We start from the raw sequence: 16806 nt of genomic DNA on the forward strand, positions 1-16806 counted from the left end.
CAGGTTATTGCCTCTCTCCTGAACATCCTTGAAATTAGTCAGGAGTAGAGAGAGAGGAGTGCTCTGGGTCTGCCCCATCTGGTCAGGCAGTTCCCAGATTAAAAATACGGTTAAGACGAAGAGGAATGCACCTAGAATAGGCAGGGAGCAATAGAGGCACCAGTGCAAGGGATGGGAGATGAAGGAACAAGTTAGGAATACAGAGGGGGGCTAGGTGAGGATGAGCACTCCCGGTTGGTCAGTCCGAAGGGGTAAATAGTGACCTTCGGAGAGGTAAAAGTTGGAGCTAGGTGCGTTTCATCCTCCGATGATGGGAGTAGAGATTCTCTTCCTCCACCTGCCAGGCTGAATCTGTAAGTGAAACAGGTTGGGAAACACAGAAGGTTTGGAAGAGGTTTCTTATGTCTCAGTGGGGCAGTCGCAAGGTTAGAGCGTTAGAAGACCCAATGTCACAACCTTAAAATATACTCTTGTGATAGTTTTTCCTTTGTCATACATATAGTTATGGACAAGGGGAGGGGTATCTTTCAAGTGCAGTCCTGCTCGCGTCCCTTGCAGGAACTTAGGAGCGTCTTAGCTAAGGTCTATCCATATAATCCCCGGACCAGGCTACTCCGTGGAGTAGATGACCGTTATGCCATATGACGCTCCGCGAGACACAGGGTGCAGCCCACTCAGACTCCGTAGCCAAAGCGGTGGAGCCATACAGACCCATTCACACAGTCAAGCACTCTTCAGAATCAAACAGGTCGGACATTTACAGACACGATAGCAATTATCACAGTTCTCAACTCTGATGGCCTCCCTGGAGTGGGACTCTAATCCACGATCCCTGAGAGACCCCTGATGGGCAATGAGGGACGTCTCCGTCGGCCCACTGGCAGCCCTATAGCACGTCCGCCAGGGTGTATTTGCCAGTCCTCAGTCTGGGACTCGAACCCAGATACAAAATGCAGGAAAGACAGAATGCAAAAACAGAACACAGGAACAAGACTCACGAAAGACAAAACAGAGACAAAGCCAGCTCTCTTACCGATCAGTTCCCGATGACCTGTTGACCGGTTGTCTGGTGGTCCTGAAGGGGGGGTATCTCGGTGGGACCTCCAAATGTAATGCCGAGAGCGTTGTATGCCCCCCTCAAAAGACTACCAGAGACACAAGTCAAAGCCAAACAGCAAGGGTGTTTATTGCGAGTTCAAACATGGACCTCTGCGCACTCGTTGCCAGTGACGCTGAGAAGTCCCAAGCAGAGTAACTGAAGTGTTTTTATAAGCAGGTACAAACAAGTTTTGGGTGGGGTACAAACATGTTTAAAGAAATCATACCTGGTGTTGGTTGATTGGTGTTGGGAGGCCGTGGGCACCATCAAGCAAGCATTCGAACAGAAGCAAAAGTAGCTAGTTAGCCCGCGCGTTGAGCAAGCACTTTTACAGAAGCAAAAGTAGCTGGTTGATAACACTTTTGGGCATAAACAAGTTTTGGATGGGGTGAGGTTTGTCCAGGCCTTTACCCCCGCACTCCTATATCAGGAAGCTCGGCCCGCCTGCCTCCCCTGCCTCTTCCTGCACTCTCTGTCCACAGCTGCCAATGTCCTGGACCCCTGGCTCTGCACTTCCCTGCGGACCAGGGCTGTCTTTGAAGCCTCCTGCTATTTTCCTCGCAAGGGGTTCTCCATCTTCCTGGGCTGATCCAGAAATGGGATTTTCACCAGGCAACTGCTGAGGGCTCTTCAACAGCCTGTCCCCAACTCCCTTCAGCAGTTGTGCAGCGTTCTCCATGGGAAAATACCCAGCATCTTGATTCAGGACAGCCAGAGCAAGAATCTGTAATGGGAGAGGACTGGCCTTCTGCTCAGAGGATGCGACGGCTCCACAGGCTTGTGCATCTGGTTCGGTCATCTCCATGCCTTTTCCAGATACTTCATTCTGGGAACACTGCCCCTTTCTTCTTCTTAGGCTGAGTCCACTCCTTACAAGGAACAACACCATGACAGTGCACACCAGCATCTCCCACCAAAACCCAGAGACTCGTGGCACATGGGGTAAACATTTGTATATCAGCAACCCAGTAGCCCACAGCGGCTCCAGAACTGTGTGGGGAGACATTTGGATGGCCACCAGCTGGCTCCAAAGAGCCTTGTGGCTTTGCCTCCGATCACCAGGGTCCTCTGGGACACTAGTAACTGCTTGGAACCCCTCCGAGGGTTCCGACTCCAATGCAAACCAGTGCTTGGCAACAGGAGCTGAAGGGACTAGGGGTGGGGGAGGTGCACCTGAGTCTCCAACGCAAACCAGCATGGCAGCAGGAGCTGACAGGAGTTGGGGTAGGGGAGGTGAGTCAGTATATTGGACACCTGAAACAAACACAACCCTACATATCAATTTATCGGAATTAAAATTTTAAAAGTTAAAAAACAATTAAAAATCAAACCAGGTATCCAAAGGAGAAAGATAACAAATATCTAAACACTTAGGAACATTCTAGGTGACCAAAGATAAAAGATAAAATCTCAAAGCATTGGACTGAAGTTAAATGAAAACACAACATATTAAAATTTGTGGGACACAGCGAAATCAATGGATAGCGAAATTTAGAGCACTCAGTGCATACATTAAAAAGGAGGAGGAGCATCTGGGTGGCTCAGTCAGTTAGTCTAACTCTTGATGTCGACCGGGGTCATGATCAACCTCGGAGTTGTGAGACGGAACCTGGATTGTGCTGGTGCTAGGCATGGAGGCTGCTTAATAATCTCTCTCTCTCTCTCTCTCTCTCTCTCTCAGTCGCTGCACCCCTTCCCTGTCTCTCTCTCTCTCTCTCTCTCTCTCCCTGTCTAAAAACAAAAGGAGTCTCAATACAATAAGCTCTCAGCTTCAGAACCTAGAAAAAGAAGGGAAAATACACCAAAGAATTAAACCAAAAGAATCCCTCTACCCAATTTCAATCTCTAGCTACGGTAATCAAGAATGTGTGGTGTTGTCGAAGGGATAGAGAACTGGAACAGAACAAAGATAGAGAAGTGGAAGGGGATCTGGGACCCAGAAAGAGACCAACACCAATATGTGCAGTGGGGTTTGGATAAAGGTAAAAAGCAGTTCAATTGAGGAGGGACAGCATTTTGAATAATTGGTGCTAGAGCAAGTGGCCTTGCATAGGCAAAGAAGAAGAAGGAGAGGAAGAAGAGGGAGGGGGAGAGGGGAGGAGGAGGTAGAGGATGAGGAGGATGAGGACCACAATCTTAGTCTCATACCCTATACAAAAGTTAACTCAGGGCGCCTGGGTGACTCAGGCAGTGAGGCAGCCAGCTCTTCATTTAGGCTCTTGTCATGCTCCCAGGGTCCTGAGACAAAGTCAGGCTTTAAGCTCACTGGCCAGTCTGCTGAAGGATGCTCTTTGCCCTTCTCCCTCCACCCCAACCCGTGCTCATGCGCATGCTCCCTCTCTCAAAAAGAAAAAAAAAAAAAAAACTTTTAACAAGTAACTCAAAATGCATCACCGTCTTATATGTCCAATGATAAAAATGGGGAAAACTTTCCTGAATGGAAAGCTAGGTAAAGAATCCTCTGACTGGACTTCTAATCATTTTCCATAATGGAAAAGTTGATTAATTGGACATGAACCAAGAATCAGAATTGTAAGTCTTTACTGTATGAAAGACCTTGTTAAGAAGACGCAAAGGACAAGCTACAAAGTGGGAGGAAATATGTGCAAACCACATATCTGATAAAGGCCTACTGTCTGAAGTATAGAAACTCCAAAATTGACCCCCAAATAAGCAAGCAATCCAGTCAGGGAAAAAAAATGTGGGCAAACGAACTAAACAGGTGACCAGAGAGTATTTAGATTGAAATCACATAAAAAGCTGTCATTGGGGACATTGAAATTCAAACTTCAATGAGCTCTCACTGCATGCCTATCACAATGATTCCAAGCAAATGCACCAGAGAGGGAGAGAGAGACCCCACTACCAAATGCAAGGCAGGATGTGGAATGACTGGATCAGTCCTGCATCGCTGTTGGGAATGGAAGATGATAGAGCTGACTCTTGCAAACAGTTAAGAGTTTCTTTTCTTTTCCAAAGCTTTGAGTTAAATCCCAGCTAACATGCAGTGCCATATTAATTTTGGGTGCACAATAGAGTGACTCAACCCTTCCACACAGTGTCTTTGCAAACTAGACTTGCAAACACCATATGATCCAGTCATTGCACTATTGGCATTTATCAGAGAGAAATCAAAACTTACGTTTGCTCCAAAACCTGTCCATTAATGTATCTGTGTCCTGATGGAAGCCATGGGACTGCCAAGGGGGTAGAAGTGACTGGAGTGTTTGGATATTGACATGTGACAGGCTTGGAAGAGATGTTCTCCTCTTGCTTCTTTGAAGGCCCCTTCCCATTCATGGTGGTCCTGGGGACAAGGAGAAAAGGAATGTCAATGATTTCAAGAAGTTTAGACCTGTCAAGCATTAGAACACCATCTCTTCTACACTAATTCATTCTCTTATTAATCCCCAGTCTCCCAAAGCAGACAGGTGGTGTCTGGTCCAAGAGGGCTTCCAGGAAGTGTCCCTTCCAAGGCCATCTCCCCTCTCGCCCAAGTGTCCAATGACCAGGTCTCAGGCTTTCAACTCATCTAATTTCTGGGCCTTCTCTAGGGGCACCAGGGAACTTCTGGGCTCTTTCTCTGCCTTCTAGGAGGCTCTGGGGGGCTGGGTCTAGTGCTCTCAGCCGACTTGTACCCCAGGGCCAGTTATCTCCTCCTGCACTTGCCACATATCGGCATGGGAGGATCAAGGGAGGGGATGTCCTCTCAGAGAGATACATGGCGAACAGAATAGAGGTCCTCCTTCTTATGTTGTTTACCCTAATCTCTCAGGAGTTCCTAGCATCTCTTGATTTCCCTGGAATCCCAACACCAGGAGAGGGGGGTGGGACAGAAGCCAAACATTTGGCTTCACACTTCAGTCCTGCTTGAATGTTTTCCCCAAACCAAAGGGCCTAGAACTACATTGAGAACCTGATAGGGTTTCTGCGGGCCAGCCAGCCAGGTGCAACGAGCCAGGTACCTGTGGCTCAGGATCCCTCACAAGGCTGCAGTCACGATGTCATCTGGATCTTCAGTCATCTCCAGGCTTGTTGGGGGGAGAATCTGCTTTTGAGCTCACTCAGGTGGCTTTTAGCAGCGAGAGTTCCTCCATTGCTGTAAGCAAGAAATATTCATCCTTGCCACATGGGCCTCTCCAGAATACAGCCCACAAGGAGCACCAGCGTTCCCTGGGCACAGAGGAGCAGAGGGAGGGAGAGGAGGAGGGATGGAGGGCGGGTGAGCAAGCCCACGAGGAGACCAGTCTCTTTGTAAACTGACCTCAGAAGTGACATCCTAACACTTTGCCATATTCTGTGCTTTAGAAGAGAGTCAGGACTTCCTGACTCTAATCAAGAGGTAGAGTATGGAACAGAAAACGATGTGGACCCAGGATGGGAATCGTTGGACACCCTTAAAGGCTGCCCTCCTTACTTTGGTGGGACTTTACCTCAGCTAGCCACCACTAGAATCTTTGCATCCTTCCTAGGACGTAAACTGGGAGAACATTTATCAAGCCCTTCAGGGATCCTGCAAGCAGCTTGCCCACAAGTTCCTGGCACAAGGCTGCCTGTGTGGCTCTGTCAGTTCAGCATCTGACTTTTGATTTCGGTTCAGGATGTGTACCCGTGACCTGTGAAATCCAGCCCAATGTCTGCTTCTGCACTTGAGTGGGAAGTCTGTTGAGGTATCTCTCTCCCTCCGCCTTTCTCCCACTTGCGTGTGTGTGTGTGTGTGTGTGTGTGTGTGTGTGCCTTCGCCCTCTCTGTCTCTCAAAAGAAGAAGAAGAACTAGTACTATTGTAGTTGTAGTAGGAGGAGGAGTAGAAGCTATTTGCACAGCAGTTGATAATGAGACAACCCTGGTTTGGAACGGGAGCTCTGAAATTCCCTATCTGTGTGATCTTTGAGCTAGTTGTTTCCCCTCTCTGAACCTCAGTCATATATGACACACTTGGGACAATTAAGTGATCTGTGAAAAAGACTGAAAACCATTCATTGCTTGGCATAGAATCCCTTAAGAAAATCAATTCTCAGTATTAGTAGTATCAGCTATTTGATATTTTCATTTTTATTTTTTTTATGCTTAACCTTGAAAAATACTCTCTCCCACGGCTATAGGGAATATGTCGCATCAGTTCAATAATGGGGTGGATCTCCAGTAAAAGGAGCAATGGGTATGGCTTAAGGGGTAAGCACCAAAGGAGCTTTTGTGCTCTGGTTGTGAGTGCTGGTGGCTGCTGCAAAATGCAATCAGACCTGCTTGGGACCTGAGAACTTGGAGTCTGGCCAGTGCATCCTTGCTCCCTTTGGGATTCTGGGGTTTCAGGGGAGCCTTGGGCCCTTGAGGGTATTTGGAGGCTGTTCCAGAAGAGGAGGAGCAGGAGCAGGAGCAGGAGGACCCCAGAGACAGGCTGACCTTGGGCCCAGAGTTGGCCAGCTTCTGCCTGAGGAAGTGCTTTTGTGCCTGGAGCCTTTGGAACTCCCTCTCTGCCCACAGAACAGCCTTCTGGCTCTCCTCACTTCTCTTCTCCACCAGGAGGCACTCCCGGTCATGCAAGGAGGAGATTTTCTTGGACTGGTGGTGCAGGTCCAGGGCCATGGACCTGTAGAGGCCCAAGTTCCAGTGGTCAGCATGCGCCTCCCTGAGCACCTTGGCAAGTTCCTTCTTCACTTGCAGGCAGCCGTGCCTTCACCTGCATCATCTTCCTCTCCAGGTGTTTGATGTGCTCTTTGCACAGCTGAGACTCTGCCTTGAGCTTCAGGTGCAACTTCTGAAAATCACTCTCTGGGAGGAGGGTGTTTGGCAGGTGAAAAGATCCTTGCTCAGCCTGGTGGATTGTTTTGTTCCTTGGGAGCTCTTCATTCCTCTGAGGTGCCTTCTTCTGGGCCCTGGAAGCCTTTCCTTTGTTCACAGTTCTTCTGCTTGAGGGCACTGGGTCAGTGGAGGAGGAGCCAGTCTCCACCTGCCTCCTTGAGCCCCCATCTTCCAGATGATCTCTAAGCAGCTCCGGCAGATGCATCATATTCAGTAGGGTCTGACTGAGGGTGTGGTGCTGGCTCTGGCCCTCCCGGGTGGCCTGCCCCTGCACTCCTCCATCAGGAAGCTCGCACTCCTCCATCGGGAAGCTCAGGCCGGCCTGCCTCCCTTGCCTCTTCCTGCACTATCTGTCCACAACTGCCAATGTCCTGGACCCGCGGGTCTGCACTTCCCTGCAGATCTCGGCTGTCCTTGAAGCCTCCTGCTATTATCCTCGCAGGGGGGTCTCCATCTTCCTGGACTGCTCCAGAGATGGGATTTTCACCAGGCAGCTGGTTAGGGCTCTTCAACAGCCTGTCCCCAACTCCCTTCAGCAGTTGCACAGCATTCTTCACGGAAAAATACCGGCATCTTGATTCAGGACAGCCAGAGCAAGAATCTGTAACGGGAGAGGGCTGGCCTTCTGCTCAGATGATGCGACGGCTCCACAGGCTTGTGCGTCCAGTTCGGTCTTCTCCAGGCCTTTTCCAGTTACTTCATTCTGGGCACACTGCCCCTTTCTTCTTTTTAGGCTGAGTCCACTCTTTCCTAAGAACAATACCATTTCAGGTCACACCAGCATCTCCCAGCAAAATCCAGAGGCTCATGGCACATGTGGCAAACATTTGTATATCACCAACCCAGCAGCCCACAGCTTCTCCATGACATTCCACAGCGGCCACAGAACTGTGTGGGGAGACATTTGGATGGCCACCAGCTGGCTCCAAAGAGCCTTGTGGCTTTGTCTCCGATTACCAGGGTCCTCTGGGACACTAGTAACTGCTTGGAACTCCTATGAGGGTTCTGTCTCCTATGCAAACCAGTGCCTGACAACAGGAGCTGAAGGGACTAGGGGTGGGGGAGGTGCACTTGAGTATCCAATGCACACCACTGCATGGCAGCAGGAGCTGACAGGAGTTGGGGTAGAGGAGGTGAGTCAGTATATTGGACACCTGAAACAAACACAACCCTACGTATCAATTTATCAGAATTAAAATTTTAGAAATTAAAAAAATATTAAAAATCAAACCAGGTATCCAAAGGAGAAAGATAACAAATATCTAAACACTTAGAAAGGAACATTCTAGGTGATCAAAGATAAAAGATAAAATCTCAATATTCGGACTGAAATTAAATGAAAACACAACATATTAAAATTTGTGGGACACAGCAAAATCACTGGATAGAGAAATTTATAGCACTTAGGGTATAGGTTAGAAAGGAGGAGGAGCATCGGGGTGGCTCAGTCAGTTGGACTAACTGAGACCGGGGTCATGATCAACCTCGGGGTTGTGAGACTGAACCTGCATTGTGCTAGTCCTGGTCATGGTGACTGCTTAATAATCTCTCTCTATATATATTCACCCCTTCCTTTTCTCTCAGTGTCTCTCTCCTTCTCTCTTTCTCCCTGTCTAAGAACAAAAGGAGTCTCAAAACAATAATCTCTCAGCTTCAGAGCCTAGAAAAAGAAGAGAAAATAAAACTAAAGAATAAAACCAAAAGAATCCTTCTACTAATTTCATGATATATGGCTAAAGTAATCAAGAGTGTGTGGTGTTGGTAAAGTGATAGACAAGTGGAACAGAATAAATATAGAGAACTGGAAGAGGATCAAGGACCCAGAAAGAGACTGACACTAATACGTGCAATGGGGTTTTGACAAAGGTAAAAAGCAGTTCAATGGAGGTAAGACAAGTCATTTTTTATGACTATTATATGCTGATATCACTATAAAACATCAAAAAATATATATAATGATTACTCTGATTTTAATATAATTCCCTAGATTTTATATTGACCTGAGAGCCGTATCTCAGTGGCATTCATTGGATCTCTGTTTACCAAATTGGTTTAGGTCTATTTTCCCATCATGAACTTACACTACTTTTCTAAGTTTCTCTTACATTAATGAGTGGTCATGGAACTGGGTTGCATAAGGTCATGCACACAAAAATAAGGCAAAATGTGATTGTATAGGCCCTTTTAAAACAAACAATCCAAAACTCCAACACTCCCTCAAAATTAACATTAAAACCTCTGCACTGAAGGAGGGTGATCCTCTCTCCCAGGATTAAAACCCTGGTGCCTCCAACATCCTCCACCAGTGACTGGTTTTTCCTGAGAGAAAAAGTAGCTTCTAGAATGGAAGCTATGGTACTGAGGTTTAAATTTGTTAGAGCAGCTATTGTTAACCAATACAATTTTCCTTCTTAGTGTTCTCAGCAAAAAGTTAATTATCCCATCCTGGTGGATTTCTACCGTTCTGAAAGGAAATATGTCAACACCTGGATTGCTTGATGAATAAGGTAAAAAGATAGGTTTAAACTATTAAGCCATAAGGAATAAAGGCCATTACATGATAATTTTACGCTAGGTAGCATAATATCTTACACATAGAATGGAGGAAAGAATCATTAAGGGAAGGAATAAACAAATAGTTCATAAATAGATTTTCCCTTCTTTGTTCTACTGGTAAGACATAGTTCCTGGAAGTATGTAGCCTAAATGAGAAAGGAATCACCTGATTTCTGAAGGTCTATGATTGTATGTAAAACCTCTCAATAGTCCACCTACTTGAGCTTCAGTAGACTGCAGGACAAAACACAACATATTCCCTTCTTGACCCAAATATACATTTGGGTTTGGGGTTAGAAGAAAGGACAGAGAAGCATGCAAGAGGAAAGTCATCTAACTTAACATCTTTTCATTTTTACTTATAAGTTTTTGGATGATGTGTTTTATCACACTAGATGCTATGTGATGTGTTTTCACAGTGCCAAAGAATCAAGAACAAAATCACTTACAATTTATCACTATTATCATCTATTTACTAACAATAATTACTCCTTTATTCATTCACTGAGCAAATATTTATTGAGCACCTATATGTGATGGGCACTCCAGGTATCCTGTTCCTATAGTACTTGTATTTTGATGGTGGGCCAGAATCATTATGGGAGGTAAAGAGAGAAATGATAAATAAACAAATAAAATAGCATGATAATTTTAGCGCTAAGTTCATGAAGAAAATTTCAAAAATTAAAAACACAGTTTATGGTAATAGGATGAGATTCTAAAAGAGTGTCACTGAAGACATGAGTCATGAATACTGTGACTCTTGTCATTTCATTAACTGCTAGCCCTCCAGCACCTAGAAAGGTCCCTGGTATATACTAGGCATTAATAAGGTTGAATGAGAATTGCAAGAGCAATGATCCTAAATGCACAGTCATCTCAGAGTGTTTAAGGAAGAGACAGAAAACCACAGAGGCCACAGTGTAATGAGCTGGGTACATTATTTGCCAACTCACAGAGGAAGTCAGGGGCCCTATTATGTGGGGCCTTGTGGGCCATGGTAAGAGATCTGGACCATAGTAAATAAGAGGTTCCACACTTTTCTTTGAGTGTAATGGGATGCTAATAGATGATTATAAGCAGGAAAATGCTTTGATCTTCCATTTGTTTTAAAAGGTCTCCAGCTGTTTCTTGGAGGCTGTGTCATAGGGATGGTGGACAAAAGCAGGAGCAATGAAGGAGAAGTTGTAACTGGGAAGAAGGTAGGGATCTTGGAAGTGACAGAAGTGGTTGGATTAGCGATCTATTTTGGTGGAAGAATTCACAGGGCACCCAGAATGGTGAGGAAAAACTTGGAGAATCTAGTTCAGTTTCATCCCACTCTAACTGAAAAAAAAAAAAAAAAAAAAAAGAACCTTGAAGTAGCTTAGCCAAATACCTATGTTTATTCATAATTCCCTCCTTTTCTCCTCTCCCACATTTTGCATTAGAAATTCTTCAAGCTTTACTTCTCAGTCCCATTATCACTACATTCTTCTTTGTTACTGATCTTCTGAGGAAACTGGTGCTCTCTTGAAATGATTCCCATGATTGTATACACTGAGCTTTACACATACATTTTCAACCTCTTGCTGGGTGTTTCCCTGTGGATGTCTTATAACGAACCTGACAAAAAACCCTTATCCTCTCCCACTCTGCTCCTTCTCCTGAATAGTCATCCCTGTCAAAGAGACAGAAGTCTCACAGTAACCTGATCTTGCTCTTCACTCCTCATCTCCCACATCCAGCAGTTTTCAAACAGGCTGCATCAGCTTCACCAAAGTCTCCCAGATGGCCCGCTGTCATCACGCCCTAGGACACAGCCAGCATTCTCCTACTACAGGGAAAGGCACGGGCTGCCTGATGGACAGGGCTCTCCCACAGTGTCTCCAATGTCTCCACTCCACATTCCACATTGCTGCACCTAAGCATTCTGAAAGCCATGTTCTGGCCACTTTTCTGCTTAAAAGTGTCCGTCACCTCCTCATCTCCTTCAGAATAAACCCAACATATTACAGTCAGAGAATTAAGATCTTGTGGGATCAGATGTGCTTACCTCTCCCATTGAACCCTTCCTCTCCAGTATATTCATCTGTGAAGTAGACTGTCTTGCCTCATCAGAGTTTGTGCTAGTTCCTAAGAGGCCACCATGAGCTATGCCTCTCCCATGCCTCAGGGAAGGACATCCTTCTTTCCTTCTGCCTTGTCAGAGTTCTACTCATTCTACAATGCCTTACATGAGGCCCTTTCCCTCATAATGCAGCCCCAAATACTCCAATTAGAACTTGCCATGTCTTCCTCCACTATGCCAGGTAAGTACTTACCTTTATTTCTTATTTTTGCCAGTTTTGTAGCCATTCACATTAAAATTAGCAAATATATCACCATGAAGCCATACTCCACAAAATTCCCAGAACTGCAGTTCTATATATATTAGGTACTTGAAATGTTAAAAATACATAAGCATCCTATAATGTAGACATTTACTATAAGCCAGATTGATTAACAAAATCAAGATGCTTCCAACTGGTGGCCAAAGAGAATAACTTAGTAATTAACAAAATAATTACCATGATGGATGATTCCATTTTCTCATAATGCTTGTCTTAAGTGTACACCTTCCTCAGGCCTGTGAATCTCTCCAATTTCCAAGAGCCATGACACAAATTCACTGCAATAGAAATCCAGTGAAACAGTTAAAGAGTTTTCCCACCCCTGCCTCCCCAAGAAGTCTATTTCTACCACGCTTCCATCAAGCAGCCTTGGAAAGAGCCTCAGATATAAAGAAATATTTGCAGTGCATTTAACCTTGCATTTTTTCACATATGGAAAATTATTTATTTACTCTATCCTAGAAAACCCATGTCCGTCCATTCATGCTTACCTAAACCCTATTATATAATACCTATTCAACTTACTGAGACCTCTAATAAACACAAAGGGGAATTTTTAGAGTAGTTTTACCTGTAAAGAGAATACAACAAGATCCTAAAGATAGCAAACAGACAAAATAAACAGAATAATAAGGACTTAATATAAGAGATAGACTGGAATATGGCTTTCCAGGCACAGAAAAACAGTGTGTTTGAACTCTAAGAAGGTAAACCCAAAAAAACTGCACACCCCATATGGTAGATGGAATTCTCAACGTGTTCTCTTACCCCACTATCAAGAATCCCATCCCTTGGTTTTGTAACCAAATCCTAATCTAGGTAGTGGTATGAATGGATTTTGTATAGGAAACTAAAATTCTAAGTCAGTTGACCTCAGAATATGTAAATTATTCAAGTGAGCTTGACCCAGTCAGTTGAACACTTTGAAGCAAAGAGTTTTCTCAGGCTGGTGGCACAAGAGTAAGAGAAAAATGAAAAGCACAAGAAAGATTCAGTGAGCCACTGCTGCCTTTGAAGATAGAGGGGCCATGTACCAAGGAACACAGGCAGCTTGAGAGTGGTCCCAGCCAACAGCCAGCACAGAAGTAGGACTTATTCTTACAATCACGGGGGACTGAATTCTGTCAACTACCTGAATGTGCTTGCAAGTGAATTTTTCCTCAGACCCTTAAGATAAGGCCCACCCGCAGCTCAGCCCTTGATTTTGGCCTTGATTTTGACCTTGTGAGACCCTAAGCAGACCTCCCAGCATTGCTTACCTCAACTTCTTTCTGACATATAGAATTATGAGCTAAGGAATAGGTGTTGTTTCAAGGCACTAGGTGTGTTTTATTAATTCTGCAGCAATATAAAATTAGTACACACCAATAGTTTTACTACACTGTTTTCAAATTTTGAAGTTATTTAGTGGGGCACATGGGTGGCTCAGTTGGTTGTTTTTGGCTCAGGTCATGATCTCGGGGTCCTGGGATCAGTCACGCCTCCAGCTCTCTGCTCGGCAGGGAGTCTGCTTCTCCCTCTCCCTCTGCCCCTTCTGATGCTTCTCTCTCTCTCTCTCTCTCCTCTCAGATAATAAATAAAACCTTTAAAAATAAATAAATAAATAATGTTTTCAATAAATTCATTCTTGTATTTAAATGTCATCTGGGGGGTGGGGGTGGAGGGACCTGGGTGGCTTAGTCACTTAAGCATCTGCCTTTGGCTCAGGTCATGTTCCTGGAGTCTGGGAATTGAGCCCCACTTTGGGTTCCCTGCTCACTGGGACATCTGTTTCTCCCTTTGACCCTCCCGCCCATTGTGCTCTCTCTCTCTAATTCTCCCTCTCTCTCAAATAAATAAATAAAATCTTTAGAAAAGAATAAACTGTCATCCAAAAGGAATATTTCAGCACAAAACCACCCATCAGAACTGTCTACCACATCCATCTGCTGTGGCTGTGAAAGGCCAGGAAGGATGAACAAACCACATCTTTTACCATTTTGGGGTGGGGAGAGGAGCCCCACATCACAAATAAGTAGGATGATATTTTATAACACAGGAGAGCACCAGCTTGGTACTGTTTTTTTGGCCATGTAGTATCAGTAAGAGAACACTAAATAGAGAAACATTTTACAATAAAATATTTTATTGTGCTCATGTTATAAAAATATAACATTTGAACTTTTACATAAAGTAATGGATACATTTAGAATGATTTCAACTTTGCACAGAGGTCAGAGAAACCAAGCTATAGAATGTGTCGGGAAATTACTTTTCGATATATTTCAAAAACCAAAAGCAACACCTATGGCTAAAGTCAAATAACCGAGGAGCATGGAATTCTAAAAATGGATATGTAGTCTATAAAGTACATTTTAAGGCAGAAGACATTGTTAAAACCATCCAAAGAAAGAAAATTAAAAAAGAAGTAAAACTTCAGTTTTTTCTTCAATAGCACAAAAATAATAATACAAACTCCCGGAATGCCTCAGTAGCTCAGTCAGTTAAGCATCTGCCTTTGGCTCATGTCATAATCTCAGGGTGCTTGGATCAAGCACCAAATGGGGCTCTGCACTCAGCAAGGAGTCTGCTTGTCCCTTTCCCTCTGCTCCCCCCACTATCTCTCTCAAATAAACAAGTAAAATCTTGGGAAAAAAAGAAAAGTGTATCAACTCCACAGTACTGTGGAGTGATAAGAAAGGAAGTTATTGGGTAGCTTTATCATGGGACCTATAGAAATCACAAGATCCCATTAACCTGCTGCGAAAGGATCCTGATCCAGTCAAAAACAATCTCAAACTTGGTCTATAATTAGTAACTAGTAACTAAGCTAGCGTGCTGTTACGGAAAAAGCCACATTGAACACAACTAAAATTTACCGAGTCTCTCCTGTATATCAGGCACTGTGGAGAATGCTCACATACCATTGTAACTAACTAGCACTTCAGTCCTGTAAGATCATGTTAACTCTTTTTTTATTTATTATTTTTATTAACATATAATGTATTATTTGCCCCAGGGGTACAGGTCTGTGAATCATCAGACTTACACATTTCACAGCACTCATCACAGCACAAGCCCTCCCCAATGTCGATCACCCAGCCACCCTCTCCACACTCCACCCCCGTGTTAACACTTCAGTTAACAAGACTCCTGCTTCTTTAATTAGGAAAACTTGACCCTGGGTCAGCCTTGGAGCTCTGCTTCCCTGGAACCTGATGGGAGGCAGGGCATCTGCTGGGTTACCAGGCAGCATTGCTCATGGCCAAAATGACTCCTGATGGCTAAATGGAATATGAATACATTCTTGGTGAGAAGCTATAGCTTGAAGTGACTCCTATAAACAAGCATGTCCCCCTGAAAACCCTGGAAGTTATGCCCCAGAGGTGGTTCTAAGAAATTGGGTCTTCTTTGCAACATGGGGTTTCTAAGCCAAGGTGGGCTCCCCTCCACTCTTTCTCTCCCACAAGAGCCATCGGCTGGGGGCCTACCAAGGACAGCAACAGCAGCTTGCTGGCAGCCGAGTGCTCTGCTGTGAGGACCCCAGCCCCTGAAGGAGGGACCCCATGCTGCCCTGCAGGCCAGAGTTTCCTGGCTTATATGCTTCTAACTGGGTTGGGAGCTGGTGTGGCCTATGGTTGTTTTATGGTATCTGCATAACTTATTGAGAAGACATTCTGGTAGGCATTACAGGTAAGCACTATATCATCTACATGTTTAGAGAGGAAAAAGACATTTAAACTTCCCACATCACTCAACTAGACAGAGGTAGGACCAGATTTGCATGGAGACAGTCTGACTGCGAAGTGTGAGCTTTGAACTACCACTCCAGTCTCCTACAGAGTTGACATTGGCATTCACTGGTTGTATGAAGGTGGGCATGGTAAACTCCCTGATTGCTGGTTTCTGAATCTTTAAAAGATATAAAGATTATGCAAAGTATGCATCTAAGGATTAAAAATATATAGAAACAGCCAGCATGGGGCATGGCTTAAGGCAGCCACCCTTCCCTTTGGTCCTGCATGCTTCACCCAGCAGGGACTTCCACGTGCAGCTGCCTGCACACCCCAGAGGACTGACAGTGGGTCTAGGCTCGAAACCCAGGCAACCTCTCCACCTGTTGCTCTGCGCCAGGCCCCTTGCAGGACCCTCTTTTTCAGATTCCTCACTGATGGTCCTTCAACCTGAGCCCAGGGGTCAAAGTGCTGATTTATCCCAGGTTTAGACTCTGTGTCTTACATTCTTTGGTTCTCTGACTTGTAGGCCCCGTACTCACATCCTTGCTAGACTTCGTCCCCCTTCAGTGAACCTGCTGCCTGACAGCCCCGCCTGACCCCAGTGTCTGCTTCGCCCTCAGAAAACCATACATCTGAAATGGTTGATGTCAGGGATGGACAGATAGACATCTAAAATTTTCCATGATTTCGAGTTCTGGGTCCATTCCTTCACCTCACTATCATCCAGGAAATGTTGACAGTAAAAAGATATTCAAAAATGCCCAGAGGAATATTTTTTTAAAGAAAAACAAATCATTGAAAGAAGAGTAGTTGATAAATGACATACTGAAAATATGAAAAAAACCCATGCACCCAGACTATGGACCTTACCTTCCAAGGAAGCATTTAGGAAATGTGGTCAGTTTTCTTTTTCTGTCTTTGGTCAGATTCCCTTGTTTGCACATCATCTTGTAGAGTTTCTAGCCTTGTTCAGAGATCATTACCCAGGTGTCTTGCTCCATTCCTAATTTTAAGCCTATCGAAAAGGAAACCAAGGACAGGTAACTGAAAAAGTCTTTTCACTCACTCTTGCCTGTATGAAACCAAAATTTATTGTACATCAAGCATGGTCAGGGGGTTGCAGATACAGAGCTCTCTACCACAGGGCACCTGGGTAGCGCAGTCGGGTAAGTGCCTGCCTTGGGCTCAGGTCATGGTCTCAGGGTCCTGGAATGGAGTCCTGAATCAAGCTCCCTGCTTAGCAGGGAGTCTGCTTCTCTCTCT

The 16806-nt window shown here is 44.9% G+C and overlaps 1 long non-coding RNA gene across 1 annotated transcript; it reads right to left on the bottom strand.

Annotated features, from left to right (window-relative positions):
- Positions 1–1895: 1895 nt before the first annotated feature.
- On the bottom strand, positions 1896–16583 carry LOC122903945. The gene is made up of 5 exons (XR_006384119.1): positions 16414–16583; positions 12005–12105; positions 5065–5198; positions 4242–4406; positions 1896–2353 (listed from the first exon to the last, which is right to left on the bottom strand). It is a non-coding gene; the product is annotated as an uncharacterized LOC122903945 (long non-coding RNA).
- Positions 16584–16806: the final 223 nt, after the last annotated feature.

The sequence above is a fragment of the Neovison vison genome, chromosome 4 (genome assembly GCF_020171115.1).
Source record: "Neovison vison isolate M4711 chromosome 4, ASM_NN_V1, whole genome shotgun sequence".
NCBI lineage: Eukaryota > Metazoa > Chordata > Mammalia > Carnivora > Mustelidae > Neogale > Neogale vison.